General features: G+C 41.5%; 1 pseudogene; it reads right to left on the reverse strand.

Moving 5' to 3' along the window:
- Window positions 1-2,524: 2,524 nt before the first annotated feature.
- Window positions 2,525-15,290, reverse strand: LOC142853070 (large ribosomal subunit protein uL6-like; annotated as a pseudogene).
- Between the last annotated feature and the right edge of the window lie 2,629 nt (window positions 15,291-17,919).

Raw genomic sequence — 17,919 nt, forward strand, 5'->3', positions numbered from 1 at the left:
GACAGAAATCTAAGACCTTGATGGTAAAATCTTAGAGAGATTAGGGATAAAAGTGGCATCTCTAAACACAGTAAAGGCAATTTACAGCAAGCCTATAGCCAACATCAATTAAACGGAGAGAAAAACAAAGCAATTCCACTAAAACCAGGAACAAAACAAGGCTGTCTCCCAACAGAAGAATGGATAAAGACAATGTGGTACATTTACACAATGGAGAATTACTCAGTTGTTAAAAAAAAAAGACATCATGAAATTTCCAGGCAAAAGCATGGAACTAGAAAAGATCGTCCCGAGTGAGGTAAGCCAGACCCAGAAAGACAGACACGGTATGTACTCACTCATAAGTGGACATTAGCTGCTATGTAAAGAATCATCATGCTACCATCCACAGACCCAGAGAGGCTACGTGATAAGGAGAGCTGGAGTAGGGACTCAACGGTCTGTCTTGGAAGGGGAAATGGAATAGATTTTGTGGGTGGACTGGGCGAGGGAGGAAAGTAGTGGAGGGAGAGAGTACTGGGAGGGATGACTGGAACTGAGGGCATTTAGGGAGTGATGCGGAAACCTAGTACAGTGGAAACTCCCTGGAAGCTAAGACCCTAGGGAGACTCCTAGTAATTGGGAATACGGAGCCTGAACCGGCCACCTTCTGTCATCAGACAAGGTGCCAGTGGTGTGACTGTGACAGCAACCAAAGCCACATAACCTTTGACCTACAATCTGTCCTGCCTGCAAGATGTGTTGGGGTAAAGGTGGGGCAGAACTTGTGGGAGTGGCCAACCAGTGACTGGTCCAGCTCAAGGCCCACCCCTGAGAGGGAGCCCGGAACCCGAGGGTGGATATCACAGAGTCCTAGGATAGAACCAAACATGACCGAGGGTGGGGAGGTGGTGGGGAGCCTAGGAAATGATCGGTGTCTAGCCCAGCTTTCACCAGAGAGGCTCCGTCCACCAACTAATGGAAGCAGATGCAGAGACCCAGAGCCAAACATTTCGCGGAGCTTGGGGAAGTCTGCGGAAGAGTGGGAGGAAGGGCTATAGGAACTAGAAGGGTCAAGGACACCACGGGAACACAGCCCACAGAATCAACAAAGCAGAGCTCACAGGGACTCACAGAGACTGATTACGGAGCCTGTACGGAACTGAACTAGGTCCTCTGCATATATGTTAGAGTCATGTAGCTTGTTTTTGTGGGTCTTCTAACAGTGGGAGTGGAGAATGTCCCTGACTCTCTCACTTAGTATTTTCCTCCTTCTCCATCAGCCTAGAGATGAGGGGTTGCGCCCAGTCTCATTGTAAATTGCTATGCTGTGTTCAGATAACATCCCTGGGAGGCCTGCTGTTTCTGAACGGAAAAGGAGTGGACTTCACTTCGGGGAGAGAGGACTTGAGGGGGGGAGCTGAGAGGAGTGGAGGGAGTGGAAACTGATCTTGTAAGGGAGAAAGACAAAAGAAACAAATGAACAAATCCCATTTGTAGGGGCCCATTTGCACATTTTCCCATAGACTCCATTATTCTTGGTGACTATTTGGTTGAATGACATATCATTTGTAGTGGTTCTTGTCCATATTTTTTTCTCACGACTTAGCAGAGAGCCTGGTACACTGTAGGTGACTGGTGCATATTGAGTATAGAATAATTGTGGCCTGAGATGAACATAGTGAAGCTGAGTTTTTTTTTTTAAAATATTTATTATGTATGCTGTTTCTGAAGTTTAGATGGACAGAATGTAGCATTAAAATGTGAACTAAATATCGAGATTCAGTTGTTACAAGTAAGATATTAGTAAAAATAAATATTATCAATTCTTCTTAACTGTAACGGACAGCAGTTCTTGGGCATGTGATGCATGTGATGCATGTGATGCACGTGGTGCACGTGGTGCACGTGGTGCATGTGATGCACGTGGTGCATGTGGTGCATGTGATGCATGTGATGCATGTGATGCACGTGGTGCATGTGATGCATGTGATGCACGTGGTGCACGTGGTGCATGTGGTGCATGTGATGCACGTGGTGCATGTGGCGCATGTGGTGCATGTGGTGCATGTGGCGCATGTGGTGCATGTGGTGCATGTGGTGCATGTGGTGCATGTGATGCATGTGGTGCACGTGGTGCATGTGGTCCATGTGGTGCATGTGACGCACGTGGTGCATGTGATGCATGTGGTGCATGTGGTGCATGTGGTGCATGTGATGCATGTGACCTCACGAGACAGAGGAGAACGGCTTCACTGCTATAGCTAGCAAACTAAGCAAAACAAAAAAAGTGTTAAACAACTTCCATTGGAATATGTGAAATAGAAATAACCGTGAAATTGCAGAGGGAATCTGAGCAGCCTAATTCTTCTATTGTTGGGAACTAATCTCATGACAGATATTATTAATCAGGACAATAAAAAGCAGAGAATTTTTTTTCTTGTTTCTTTTTTCTTTTCAATAGGAGTCTTTGACTATTCCCAAAGACGTCCTAAGTTGTACTTATAATCCAGGATCTTTGTTTTGGAGCTGGGTGACTCAGGTCTTACTTATCAGCCTGCTGTATTGTTGCTTTCTAAGACACATAGAAGCCATTCAAAACCTTTTTTGATATCCTTATTTTTTAAATTTATTTATTTATTAAAGATTTCTGCCTCCTCCCCGCCACCGCCTCCCATTTCCCTCCCTCTCCCCTGATCAAGTCCCCCTCCCTCATCTGCTCGAAGAGCAATCAGGGTTCCCTGACCTGTGGGAAGCCCAAGGACCGCCCACCTCTATCCAGGTCTAGGCATCCAAACTGCCTAGGCTCCCCCAAAGCCAGTACGTGCAGTAGGATCAAAAACCCATTGCCATTGTTCTTGAGTTCTCAGTAGTCCTCATTGTCCGCTATGTTCAGCGAGTCCGGTTTTATTCCAGGCTTTTTCAGACCCAGGCCAGCTGGCCTTGGTGAGTTCCCTATAGAACATCCTCATTGTCTCAGTGTGTGGGTGCACCCCTTGTGGTCCTGAGTTCCTTGCTCGTGCTCTCTCTCCTTCTGCTCCTGATTTGGACCTTGAGATTTCAGTCCGGTTCTCCAATGTGGGTCTCTGTCTCTGTCTCCTTTCATCACCTGATGAAGGTTAATATCCAGGAGGATGCCTATATATTTTTCTTTGGGTTCTCTTTATTTAACTTCTCTAGGATCACTAATTATAGGCTCAATGTCCTTTATTTATGGCTAGAAACCAAATATGAGTGAGTACATCCCATGTTCCTCTTTTGTGGTCTGGCTTACCTCACTCAGGATAGTGTTTTCTATTTCCATCCTTTTGTATGCAAAATTCAAGAAGTCCTTGTTTTTTACTGCTGAGTAGTACTCTAATATGTATATATTCCATACTTTCTTCATCCATTCTTCCATTGAAGGGCATCTAGGTTGTTTCCAGGTTCTGGCTATTACAAATAATGCTGCTATGAACATAGTTGAGCATATACTTTTGTTGTATGATAGGGCCTCTCTTGGGTATATTCCCAAGAGTGATATTGCTGGGTCCAGGGGTAGGTTGATCCTGAATTTCCTGAGAAACCACCACACTGCTTTCCAGAGTGGTTGCACAAGATTGCATTCCCACCAGCAATGGGTGAGTGTACCCCTTTCTCCACAACCTCTCCAACAAAGGCTATCATTGGTGTTTTTTATTTTAGCCATTCTGATAGGTATAAGATGGTATCTTAAAGTTGTCTTGATTTGCATTTCCCTGATCTCTAAGGAAGTTGAGCATGACCTTAAGTGTCTTTTGGCCATTTGAACTTCTTCTGTTGAGAGTTCTCTGTTCAGCTCAGTGCCCCATTTTATAATTGGGTTGATTAGCCTTTTACGGTCTAGTTTCTTGAGTTCTTTATATATTTTGGAGATCAGACCTTTGTCAGTTGTGGGGTTGGTGAAGATCTTCTCTCAGTCAGTGGGTTGCCTTTGTGTCTTAGTGACAGTGTCCTTTGCTTTACAGAAGCTTCTCAGTCTCAGGAGGTCCCATTTATTCAATGAGGCCCTTAATGTCTGTGCTGCTGGGGTTACACGTAGGAAGTGGTCTCCTGTGCCCATGTGTTGTAGAGTACTTCCCACTTTCTCTTCTATCAGGTCCAGTGTGTTCGGACTGATATTGAGGTTTTTAATCCACTTGGACTTGAGTTTTGTGCATGGTGATAGATATGGATCTATTTTCATTCTTCCACAGATTGACATCCAGTTTTGCCAGCACAATTTGTTGAAGATGCTCTCTTTTTTCCATTGTATACTTTTAGCTCTTTTATCGAAAATGAGGTGTTCATAGGTTTGTGGGCTAAAGTCCGGGTCTTCTAATCGATTCCATTGGTCGACTTCTCTGTTTTTATGCCAATACCAAGCTGTTTTCAATACTGTGGCTCTGTAATAGAGTTTGAAGTCAGGGATGGTAATGCCTCCAGACGATCCTTTATTGTATAAGATTGTTTTGGCTATCCTGGGTTTTTTGTTTTTCCATATAAAGTTGATTATTGTCTTCTCCAGATCTGTGAAGAATTTTGATGGGGATTGCATTGAATCTATAGATTGCTTTTGGTAGAATTGCCATTTTTACTATGTTGTTCCTCCCAATCCAAGAGCAAGGGAGATCCTTCCATTTTCTGGTGTCCTCTTCAATTTCTTTGTTCAAAGACTTAAAGTTCTTGTCAAATAGATCTTTCACTTCCTTGGTCAGAGTTACCCCAAGATATTTTATGCTATTTGTGGCTATCATGAAAGGTGATGCTTCTCTGATTTCCCTCTCTATTTCCTTATCCTTAGTGTATAGAAAGGCAACTGATTTTTTTGGAGTTGATCTTGTATCATGCCACATTACTAAAGGTGTTTATCAGCTGTAGGAGTTCTTTGGTAGAGTTTTTGGGGTCGCTTATGTATACTATCATATCATCTGCAAATAACGAAAGCTTAACTGCTTCCTTTCCAATACGAATCCCCTTGATCCCTTTATGTTGTCTTATTGCTATTGCTAGAACTTCAAGCACTATATTGAAGAGGTATGGAGAGAGTGGACGTCCTTGTCTTGTTCCTGATTTTAGTGGGATGGCTTTGAGTTTTTCTCCGTTTAATTTAATGTTAGCTGTCGGCTTGCTGCAAATAGCTTTTATTATATTTAGGTATGACCCTTGTATCCCTAATCTCTCCAAGACCTTTATCATAAAGGGGTGTTGAATTTTTTCGAATGCTTTTTCAGCATCTAATGAAGTGATCATATGGTTTTTTCTTTCAGTTTATTTATATGGTGGATTACATTGATAGATTTGCGTATGTTGAACCAGCCCTGCATCTCTGGGATGAAGCCTACTTGATCATAATGGATAATTTTTCTAATGTGTTCTTGGATTCGGTTTGCCAGTATTTTATTGAGAATTTTTGCGTCGATATTAATGAGTGAGATAGGCCTGTAATTCTCTTTCTTGGTTGGGTCTCTGTGTGGTTTTGGTATCAGGGTAACTGTAGCTTCATAAAAGGAATTTGGCAATGACTCTTCTGTTTCTATATTGTGAAATACATTAAGGAGTATAGGTATTAGATCTTCTTGGAAGTTCTGGTAGAATTCTGCCTTGAAACCATCTGGTCCTGGGCTTTTTTTGGAAGGGAGATTTTTGATAACAGTTTCTAGTTCTGCGCGACTAACAGGTCTATTTAGATCGTTCACCTGATCTTGGTTTAGCTTTGGTATATGGTACTTATCTAAAAAAATGTCCATTTCTTTTGCATTTTCCAGTTTTGTGGCATACAGGCTTTTGTAGTAAGATCTAATGATTCTCTGAATTTCCTCTGTGTCTGTGGTTATGTCCCCCTTTTAATTTCTGATCTTATTTATTTGTGTGTTCTCTCTCTGTTGTTTAATTAGTTTGGATAGGGGTTTGTCGATCTTGTTGATTTTCTCCAAGAACCAACTTTTTGTTTCATTCATTCTTTGCACTGTTTTCTGTGTTTCTATTTTGTTGATTTCCACCCTCAGTTTGATTATTTCCAGTCTTCTACTCCTCCTGGGCGCATCTGCTTCTTTTTTTTCTAAAGCTTTCAAGTGTGCTGTTAAGTCCCCAATGTATGCTTTCTCCATTTTCTATAAATGGGCACTTAGTGCTATGAACTTTCCTCTTAGCACTGCTTTCATCGTGTCTCATAGGTTTGAGTATGTTGTCTCTTTATTTTCATTAAATTCAAGGAAGACTTTAATTTCTTTCTTAATTTCTTCCTTGACCCAGGTGTGGTTCAGTAGTTGACTGCTCAGTTTCCATGAGTTTGTCGGCTTTCTGGGGGTAGCGTTGTTGTTGCCTTCTAACTTTAATTCGTGGTGATCTGATAAGACACAGGTGGACACATATTTTTTGTAACTGTGGAGGTTTTTTTTTTGCTTCCAAGTACGTGGTCAATTTTTGAGAAGGTTCCATGAGCTGCAGAGAAGAAGGTATATTCTTTCCTATTTGGGTGGAGTGTTCTATAGATGTCTGTTAAGTCCATTTGCTTCATTACCTCCAATAATTCTCTTAATTCTGTCTGATTGACCTGTCCGTTGGAGAGAGAGGTGTGTTGAAGTCTCCTACTACTAATGTGTGTGGTTTGATGTCTGCCTTGAGTTCTAGTAATATTTCTTTTACATAAATAGGTGCTTTTATATTAGGGGCGTAGATATTCAGAATTGAGACTTCATCCTGATGAATTGTTCCTGTTATGAGTATAAAGTGTCCATCTCGATCTCTTCTGATTGATTTTAGTTTGAAGTCAATTTTGTTAGAAATTAGTATGGCCACACCTGCTTTTTTCTTAGGACCATTTGCTTGAAAGACCTTTTCCCAACCCTTTACTCTGAGTAGATGCCTGTCTTTGTGGTTGAGATGTGTTTCTTACAAACAGCAGAATGTTGGATCCTGTTTTCGTATCCAATCTATTAGCCTGTGCCTTTTTATAGGTGAATTGAAACCATAAATATTAAGTGATATTAATGACCAGTGGTTGTTTACTCCGGTTATTCTTATTGTTTTTGGTAGTAGAGTTTGTGTGTCTCCCTTCTTTGAGTTGTGCTGGTAAAGGGTCGCTAAATGCCTGAGTTATGGTAGGCAGTCTTGACAATGTTGGATTCCTTGGGTTGCGATTTTCCTTCTATTACTTTCTGTAAGGCTGGATTTGTGGCTACGTATTGTTTAAATTTATTCTTGTCCTGGAATGTCTTGTTTTCTCCATTGATAGTGAACAATAGCTTGGCTGGGTATAGTAGTTTGGGTTTGCATCCATGGTCTCTTAGCTTCTGAAGTACATCTATCCAGGACCTTCTGGCTTTCATGGTTTCTATAGAGAAGTCAGGTGTAAGTCTGATCGATTTACCTTTATAAGTTATGTGGCCTTTTTCCTTTGCAGCTCTTAATATTCTTTCTTTAACCAGTATATTTTGTGTTTTGATTATTATATGGTAAGGGGATGTTTTTCTTTGATCCAGTCTGTTTGGTGTTCTGTATGCTTCTTGAATATTCAAAGGAATATCTTTCTTTATGTTGGGAAAGTTTTCTTCCATAATTTTGTTAAAAATATTTTCTGGGCCTTTTAGCTGTGATTCTTCTCCATCTTCTATTCCTATTATTCTTAGGTTTGGTCTTTTTATTGTGTCCCATATTTCCTGAATGTTTTGTCATGAGAATTTGTTGGCTTTGCTGCTTTATTTGATCAGTGCATTTATTTTCTTTATGGTGTCCTCAGAATCTGAGATTCTTTCTTCTATCTCTTGTATTCTGTTGATTATGCTTGTTTCTATAGTCTCTGTTCGTTGACCTAGATTTTCCATATCCAGCTGGTCCTCAGTTTGTGTTTTCTTCCTTGCTTCCATTTCAGTTTTCAATTCTTGAACTGTTTCCATTACTTGTTTGATCGTTTTTTTTCTTGGTTTCCCAGTGTGTCATGCACGTATTTACTCATTTCTTCAAACTTTTTGTTATACTTCTCATCCATTTCTATAAGGGCGTTTTTTATATGTTGTGTAAGGGACTCTATTGCTTTCATAAAGTCCATTTTTTCCACTTCTTCTGTGTTAGGGTGTTTAAGTCCTTCTGTTGTAAGATCATTGGGTTCTGGTGTTTTCATGTTGTTTTTCAGATTATTGGGTGAATTTTTGCCTTGGCGCCTGCCCATCTCCTCCTATTGATGCTATCTAATCGGTCTTTTAAAACCGGATCAGGTTTCTCTGCTGGCCAGGGGCTCCTCTTACAAAATGCCCTCGTTCTGTTTCCTGGCTCCTGCTGGGGGCCAAGATCCCTCTCACCCCTCAGAAGGGTCTTCAGGAACAGGACCAGGCTCCCCGTTTGCCAGGGACCTTGCCAACCAAAGGCCTACCTCTTTGATTAAATTGTAGTGGGGCGATCTGCTCTCGGTGTTGTGCTGGTCCCCACCGCCTGTGGCCTGTGTCTGCTGCCGAACCAGACCCCACTGCCTGCGGCCTGCATTGTCTGCCCCTGCCTGCATGACATCCTTATTTTTGATTGTTGTAGTTTCCTGCGTCAAAGGTGCTAAATTTGAAACAAGTTCAATGTCATTTCCTTCAAGGATTAATTCATCCTTCTGGGCTTGACAACCAGATCAAGCAATACCTGTTTTCATTTGAATCCTGTGGATGCATTTTTTTACCCAAGAAATTTCAAATTCCAACCAAAGACCCCTTCTCCTGAATAATGATGTTGATGTCACGCAGGTGTTATCTTGTAAGAGAAACCCTACATGGCACCCTTGATTTGGTTCTGAACTGCTGCAGATGGTGCCGGTAGGGGCCAGCTCTTTGTTTCCCAACCATTTGTCAACCTGGGTCCTCTTCTTTATCTTAGCAAGGAGACTCAGCTCTCCACCGATGTGTTTGAAGTCCCTCTAGAGGGTCCCCCTGGGGCCCTCCACTGTAACTTTGCTGTGGACATCTTCTGAAATGTCGACAATCTAATGGCTAAGAATGGTCTTTATTCTGTCAGCAGATGTGGCAAAGAGAGAAAAGCAGAGTCTTAATACTTCAGACCTTAGCAGAACGGTAATCAAGGAAGCCATTCATTTTTATATGTTTTGACTGTTTTTAGAGATATGCATGTCCCACAAATTTATTCTTATTTGAAGTACAGAGAGGCCCTGGGTCTATGTGTATTTCTCCTGCTCACCGCACTCACAAAACACCAATATAAAGTATTAAACTGTTTTTAAATACATGAATTATAATTTCTTTCTTGCTTTGGCTTGGACATCAAGATGATGGCTTAATAATACGTGTTTAGAAACATTCCCTTTAGCTATATATTTTTGGAAAAATTTAAGAAATATTGGTAATAATTCTTGGTATGTTCGTTAGAGTGAAAGCCATGAAGCCATCTGGCCCTGGGCTTTGTTGGTGGTGAGGGAAGGTTTTAATTACTTGCTCAGTCTCTTCATTTGTTGTCTCCTCAAGTTTTCTGGTTCTTCCAATTCAATATTAGTGTTTTCTAGAAATGTGTCTGTTTCTTCTTGGTTATCCAGCTCACTGGCTATGATAGCTCACAATAGCCTCTCATGGTCCATTTTATTTCTGAGGCATCTGTTATAATGTTTCCCCCTTATTTCTGATCTTATTTATTTGGTTCTTTTCTTCTTCCCCTCTTAGTTTAGCTATGGGATTGCTGATTTATTTATTATTTTTAAGGAACTCACTTCATTAATGTTTCCCCTGTGGGTTCTCTTGTTTTATTTATTTTTGTTATGATTATTTCCTCCTTCTAACTTTGTCTTTAGGTTTTTTGTTTTTTGTCTTCTTTTACTAGTCCCAGAAGTACAGTTCTAGGCTATTTATCTGAACTTTCTTTCTTCTTTTGGTTCTTTGGGGACAGGATCACTTGTCTCCCAGACTGGCCTGGCTTTGCTAAATAGTTGAAGCTGGGTTTGGACTTGTAATCCTCCCACTCTATCGCCTGAGCACTCTTACTATAACTGTGTCCCAGGCTCATTTCTCTCTCTCTTTTAACGCAGATGTTCATGGCTAAAAATGTTTCAGAATTTCCTTTGACTGCATTCCATAGATTGTTTTTGGGTATGTCATATCTCCACAGTAATTTATTTCAAGATGTCTTTAATTTCCCTTCAGATTTCTTCTTTGATCCATTGATTGTTCGGTAACGTGGTGCTTAGTTTCTATATATTAATTTCTTCGATGCTAATTGGTACAAAAGTCTTCAATAAAATATCCACCTGTATCCATACCATATAGCAAAGAACATGCATAATGGTCAAATCACTGGCATGCAAGGCTGGTTAACAAGTTGATGTGATGCAGCATGGTATCAGAGTGAAAGAGAAAGCCACATAATCATCTCAATTTGATGAAGAGAAGACACCAAAGGAAGCCCAGTGTCCTTTATTTTTCAATATTTATTTATGTGTTTTGTCTGCATGAGTACCTGTGCACCACATGAGTGCCTGGAGCTGTAAAAGCCAGAAGAAGGTGTCAGATTCCCTAAAGAGGGAGTTACAGATGTTTTCCAGGCACCATTTTGCCTAGAATTGAACCTGGATCCTCTGAGGGAATGGCAAGAGCTCTTAACCACTGAGACACTTCTCCATCCCTTTAATATTCTCAATAGTTTGATTATAAAGGAAAATTCTTCAACTAAAAAAGAATATTTATTAGGAAAAAAACCCTACAGCTGGAATCATAACCAATGAGTAAGATTTGAAAACATTTCTAACGACAAAGAGCCAGTAGAAAATGGAGATGCCTGCTCCCACCGCCCCTATTCGATAAAGATTTCAAGGTGGGAAGTCAGACCAAAAAAAGAAATGCCAAACACCCAAACTGGAAGAGTAGTAAATTGATCTCTATTTGTAGATGGCCATGAGCTTGTATGTTAACAACAGCAAAGATCCAACAAAACATTTAGAACCAGTAGATAAATTCAGTAAAGCTTCAGAATATAAAAATTCTCATATAAAACAGTGGTATTTCTGTGAACTTTAACAATAAACTAGTTGTTAATGAAATAAAGAAAATAATCCCATTTAGTGATAGCATAAAAAACTAGAAATCGAATCTAATTGAAAAAGTGAAAAATTTATTCACCAAAAACTACAAAATGTTGGTAGAAGAAATTGAAGAAGCCTCAACTAAATGTGAAGCTATCTGGACCAGAAGACTTGATAGTGTGAAAATGTCCCTACTGCACACAGATTCTGCAAACAAATTCTGCACAGTGCCTATCAAAATCTCATTGTTATTCTTGACAAACAAAGAACAAATGTTGTAAAAATATATGCTAATCCAAGAGACCCCCAAACGCCTAAGGCAATTCTGAGAGGACAAACCACACTGGAATCACCAGGCTTACCTAAAATCCCTTGGCATTAAAAACAATATGGTAGTAGCATAAAAGCCGTAATATGAACCAGTGGAACAGAATTGAAATTCTGCTGCCCTTACAAGTCAACTTATATTCAACAAGGTCACCCAGAAGACATAATGGGAAAAGCTAGATCTTCAGTAAATGGCGCTGAGAAGTAGGGATGGTGGTTCACGCCTGTCATCTCAGCACTTGGAAAACAGATAGGAAGGTTGCCATGAGTAGGTACCAAATGGGGCCACATAGAGAGCTCCAGGCCAGCCTATGCCACTGAGTGAGACTTTGTCTCAAAAGACAATGAAGGAACAAGCAGAAAACCCTCGAGACAAAACCAACATGAAAAAAGAAATAGCAATGAAATGGTGTAGAAGGTTCAGTGGTGGTAGCACACACCTTTAATCCCAGCACTCAGGAGGCAGAGGATCTGAGGTGGAGGTCAGTCTGGTCTACAGAGTGAGTTCCAGGACAGCCAGGGAAACAGAAAAATCCTGCCTCCACTCCCCTGTTCCCTCAAAAGAAATGGCGTAGAGGAGAACTGGATTCCCACCTTGAATAGAGTCAAGTGGGACTCTAGCACGCGTGGAAAGGCAGACTTAAAGTTTACACATCCTACATGTGAGACCTTGCATAACAGCGATTCTAGAAGGGAACATAACAGAAAATTCTCCTTGACATTGGTTTTGCAACGGCCTTTAACAATATCACACCAGAAGTAAAATCAAATAGGACTGCATTAAATTAAACCTTCTTTACTGTGAACCAATTGAGACAATGTAAAGGCATCTCAAAGAGTGGAGAAAACATCTGCAATACGTGCATCTGGTGATATATTTATGAAGAGCTCTTACAACTCAATAACAGAAAACAGTTCAGTTGGAAACTGTAGGGCAGTGAGGTGACTCACTGTGGAACAGAGTTCGCTGCAAAGACCAACAGCTTGAGTTGAGCCTCAGGGACTCTCTCAGTGGAAGGAGAGAGAGCCAGCTCTAGAAAGTTGTTCTCTGACCTCCGTGTGCACTGTGGAACACACACACACACACACACACACACACACACACACACACACAATTTGTTGAAACATTTGAAAGGTGGGCTATACACTATGTGAAGGCACAAAAATGTCATGAAATGAATGATCATATCTAATTAACATATGGTAATAAAAAAGGTCAAAGAGCTTGAACAGACATTTCTCTAAAGGAAACTCAAAAATAACCAACAGAAGTACAGATACCTGAAAACAAACACTTATTTCAGGGAAGGCAAAATAAACCCTGTGAACTCCCACCTCCCCACGAGCGCGGCTATCACACCCTACAAAAGGGAAACCAGTGGAAGGAGGTAGAGAAAAGGGAGTCTCACTGCCACTGGGAGAAACGTAGTTTACTGATGCAGCCACTGGGGACCAGCAATTTCTCTTCAGCAGCCATAGAGAACAGAATTGAAGTCACCATCACACCCCAGGTGGTGGCACATGCCTTTAATCCTAGCACTCAGGAGTCAGAGGCAGATGGATTTCTGTCATTTGAGGCCAGCCTGGTCTACAGAGTGAGTTCCAGGACAGCAGGACTGCACAGAGAAACCCTGTCTCCAAAAACAGCAAAGCAAAAAGGCAAGAAATCACTGCCTGTTAAAACACGCACTGTCATGTTTGCTGCTGCTTTATAGACAGCAGACAAGGTAAGGAAATGATGTTAATGTCTGCAAGCAAACTAAAGGAATACCTTGTATGTAAAGGTGATCTTTGCTGGTGTTTATGTCTATATTCTTACAAGGCTGATGTGCCTACAGTTCAGTCAGAGAAAACACTCTCCACCACCGCGGTCCCTCATTATTCCACCAGAATCTTGGGCGTTGTAACTATGCCAGAGGAATGATTTCCTGGTATTTTTCTGTTTAAATATTATTAATCATTCCATAAGGAAATACCTCAGAGAGGATATCATTCATATTTTCTCAGCTTTTGCACATTGGTATTTATACTGTCACTGTGTATGATTTAAATGCTAGTGTCTATTAATAACAGTTTGTTCGGTGAGGCTACCTTGAAATGTGTGCCGTATGTACAGTGATGGAAACCAGCTACAGACACTTCCGTAGCTGACAACGTCAGCACTTGCTGCCTAGCCTCCTGTGGATGTCCATATACTGGAAAGAAAATAGCGGTGTGCTGCTCCTAACACCTGCTGAAGAGAAGTCCAGCATGACATCAAATCGAGAACTCACTGCAAAATTAGAGTTTTATTTCCAGTTTGATGTCACCCCAATATTCAGAATATTTTAGAAACAAAATATAGGCTCACAAATTCAAAGAAGCAGGGCTCAGTGACCCTCTTAATTGGTCCTTGAGGAGTTGGAGGAAACTATGAAAACCAGAAGAATCTAATTTCTTTTTATTTTTGCTCATTAATACAAGACAGCTAACGTTGGGTTTTATATTGCTGCACGAACCAGTGTCACTGTGAATTAGAACAAAGAGGAAAACCTTCAGACAGCTGAGGAGTTGCTGCTTCTTAAGAATTATATTGCAAACATATGTGATTGTTTTTAATGGATAACTATTTAAAATGCATATTAAAAATAAGCAAAAAGGCTTAGGCATGCCCCAAGAGGGACAAATGGCATGGATTTTGAATGATAAATAGTTCTTAGAGTAAACTTCATTCTGTGTATTTGAGGTTTGCAGCATATTATGGGATAAAGCCTGATTCGCTCAGGGAGTTGATGGATGTATCAGCCACGGTCCTGTCACTTGTGCGACGAGAACAATGGAAATGGTTGCTTCACACAGGCCCTGCCTACTGGTCTGCCAACATCGGTGCTCACGCTGTGCCTTCGATGCCCAACACTCTTGAACCCCACTCCCCCCAGGTTTTTTGTCGTCAACCCCACTGTGTACATTTAAACCCTTGGGCGTTTGAAAAGAAGACTGAATAAACAAATGGCTTTCTTGGCAAAGAAGCAGAACAAAGCCCAAAACCATTTCACACAAACAATGCCAAGAGCCGTGAAGGATGGTGCCGATCCCTGCTGCACCAGGTCCTAGTCCCTTTCCTGGAGAGTTTGTCCTCCCACAGACCTGGAAATCAGAGAGGAAATGAATGTGCCATCCTGAAGAGACAGCATGGGAATGTGCTGAGTTAGTGGTTTGGATCCTAAAGTCACACAAAGAGAATTCCTTCAATAGGAAGTCAATTAGGGTTTGGTTATATACGTATTTCGTTAACTCCTATTTTTTTTTCTTTCTAAGAGGACATTTTGTCTTCCTTGCTCAGAAAGAATAATGGCAGTACTTTACAACTCAGACTCAATGTGAATAATCATACTTTACGAATAATTTTTATATTTTTTTATGCCAAGTGGAAAAATGCCAAAGAGGCAAAAATCATAACAGCGTCTATTCCATATCTTTATGGTATACTGTATTCTTAAAAATATATCGTGTTCTGAAGTCAATGAAGTGAATAATTGTTATTATTGGAAATATTTGGATATATCTTATGTAAATGATATGGTGGATAGCTGGGGACACCCATGATTAATTTTAAATATTGATACTTCAGAACCTTCCAAAAAAACAAGCAGCTTTGAATACTTGAGAATCCTGAGAGACGAAACCCTTTTCGGATGGCGCCTTTGTCCACAGCACCGTGGCCTCTGTTGAAGCTGCACCCAGAACTGGCTGGTGGGCACAGCCCTCTCTGAGTGGTGTGCCACAGTGAGTGACAGGGTTAACTTGGATGAGGTTCCATAAGTTTCTGTAGCAGGCTGTGAAGTAGGGGAGCTTCGGACTGCAGGGGAAACCAATGGGGTTCATATGTTACCTTTTGTAAAGGAGGTTGGGCTGGCTGTGTTGTTTTGGCTTTAGGTGGTCTGTTTATGCCATGCTCAGCTTTCGAGTTGGTGGAGGCTGCAGGTCTGTCAAGCAGAGCTTCCATCCCCAGAGTTTTATCTCAAACTCGGTGGTTGAGGGAAGCGGCTTGTAAACGCAGCTGAAGATGACCGAAGGTCAAGTCAGCTTTTGTTGCTCTATTGCCACAGGGTTGTCCTCCGCTGGTCAAATAGCCTGCGGCTTCTTTGGAGACCTTCAGTTCACACGAGACAAAAAACCCACACGCGTATTTTTCTGACCTCAACGCGTCTTTCTGAACTCTGTCTCCACTTCTGCCTTTTCTCTTTCACTCCCGCCTCCATGTTTGTTTGATTGTGCTGCTTCTCAGTTCCTCTTTAACTAATGAACAAAACCAGACCTACCTACAGGTCAGTTGAGAGAAACAAAGGCCTTTGGATAAATAATTACGGTTTCTATAAATACAGTTGAAGTAGGTTCAACTACATCTATCCAAACCTGTCTCCTGGTGTGAAGGGTTGCATAAATATTTCGAAATTGCTGGACTAGCCCTTGGTTCCGAGCTAGGCAGTGGTCAGCACTTCTCCTATTGGCTGAACACCGACTTTAATTTCAGTTATTAACAATGGCAGCATGTGCTTCTTTCCCCTCAGCTCTCGCTCTTGAAGGCTAGTCATTTCAAGTTCAGAAGTTCTAAGATGTGTGAAAAAACTCAAGACTGCAGGGCAGGGCCTGGCATGAGCTCCGCACAGCTGTGGCCATGACTCAAAGGTCGTAGCAGGCACTGGCAAGCTGTAGAAGGTCTCCAGTCACAGTGACATTGTGTACTAGTCACTAATGAGTGTGCGGGTTGGGTGTAGGAGTTGGGAACTCACATCTTGTCTGGTATAAATGTGGAGCATGAGACTGAGAGATGCAGAGACTTAAGGGTATGCAATAAAAGGGAGCCATGAGTAAATGCAGAATTCAACATTTTTTATCCTACTGCCATCCGCCATCATCCACTCTCTGGTTACAACAGGGAGAGCTTATTCCATGCGACAAGAATCCTATACTAATGCCCTTCAACATTAACTAAGTATCCTTGTCTCTGCCTTAAAAAATACTGTTACCTCATGTTCCTCTTTTATAGATTTGGGTGTGGCCATAAAAAGATAGAAATAACAATTTTAAAGGAGAGGAGACTGATGATCAAGACTTTGTAATTGCCAACTCATCGGAGGAGGGCAATACTGCCTTCCTTAATAGTAACACACACACACACACACACACACACACACACACACACACACAGTGACTAACAGAGATTTCCATTTGGGGACCAGAGGGACACCTAAAACTCACCTTCACCTAAGATGCCACTATCAATGTCATCAACATGAAAGGAGACTCAGAGACACAGGTGGTAACATGCAAACTTGTCTTTTTCCTCTGTAATGTTTCTGAGCGATGCAAACAGTGAGCTGTTGACTTTGGAGAGGGCAAAGGGGGAAACAATAATATGGAGACCATCAGGATTAGAGACAGGAAGGCTTGCAGAGCACTGCTTGCTCTCTGGGATTAGTGGGCCCTGTCTCATCTAATTCATGACCATCTCTTTACGGTGAATATATTTTTTTTACCAATTATCAGAAGTCTACATCAGTATCAGTTGCTTGTCCTATTGCTTGGCTCAATAGGCTAACAAAGGCAAGTTAAGGAAGAAAAGAAGGGAGAAAAGGAAGGAGGGTTGTTTTATCTTGCAGTAACGGGGGGATGCATCCTGACGGGGAAGGCATGGCAAGAGCAGGGGGCATCAGGTCATATCGTGACCAGAGTCAGGAAGGAGAGATCAATTCTTCTATTTTAAAATATTTTTTTCAGATGTATCTATTTTATTTTCTAAGAGTTTAATCTGCATCTGTGTGATCACAGGCATGCTTGGTGCCCAAGAGAGTCAGAAGAGGGTTTCAGAACCCCTGGAATCGGGACTATGTAAGACTATAAGCCACCATGTGGGTACTGGAAGCCAAACCTGGGCCTTCTGTGAGTGCAATAAGTGCTCTTAACTAATGGACCATCTTGCAGCCCCACTTCCTACTTATTATTTGGTGTGGAACCTCAGTCTATGACATGGTTCTGTTTATATAAGTGGCTCTCCCAACCTCAGTTAACCTAATCTAGATTGGAACTCATAGCCATGTTTAGAGATTGGTTTCCGTGGTGATTCTACATCCCAACAAGTTGGTAGTCAAGATTAACCATCACAGCATCCCGAGGAAGGCAGAGAAGTGACTGAGGGATTAGTGCCCAAAAGCCCAAAAGCCAGAGTTTTGGGATCCTGCCTAGGGACCTGCTTGCTCTGCAGATGCCTGCCTCTGACAATGGCCATGTCCACCGATGGAGATTACACTACCCCATGACCTCCCAGCCATCAAACATCACAGCTCCACCTGAACAGCACAACAATCCACTAACCCTGGAAGAGCTAAAGTATCAAGAAGGCTTCACTGTTGTGATTGTAGGAAAGTCACACTTTGTGGTAGTTTAAATATAATTGCTCCATAATGTAATAGGGAACGGCACTATTGGGAGATGTGGCTTTGTTGAAGCAGGTATGGCCTTATTGGAGGAAGTGTGCCACTGTTGGGGATGAGTTTTGAGGTTTTCTTTGCTCAAGCTACACTCAGCTCACTTCCTGTTGCCTGCAGATCAAGGTGTAGAATTCTAAGCTCCTT

This window comes from Microtus pennsylvanicus, chromosome 6 (genome assembly GCF_037038515.1).
Source record: "Microtus pennsylvanicus isolate mMicPen1 chromosome 6, mMicPen1.hap1, whole genome shotgun sequence".
Classification (NCBI taxonomy): Eukaryota; Metazoa; Chordata; class Mammalia; order Rodentia; family Cricetidae; genus Microtus; species Microtus pennsylvanicus.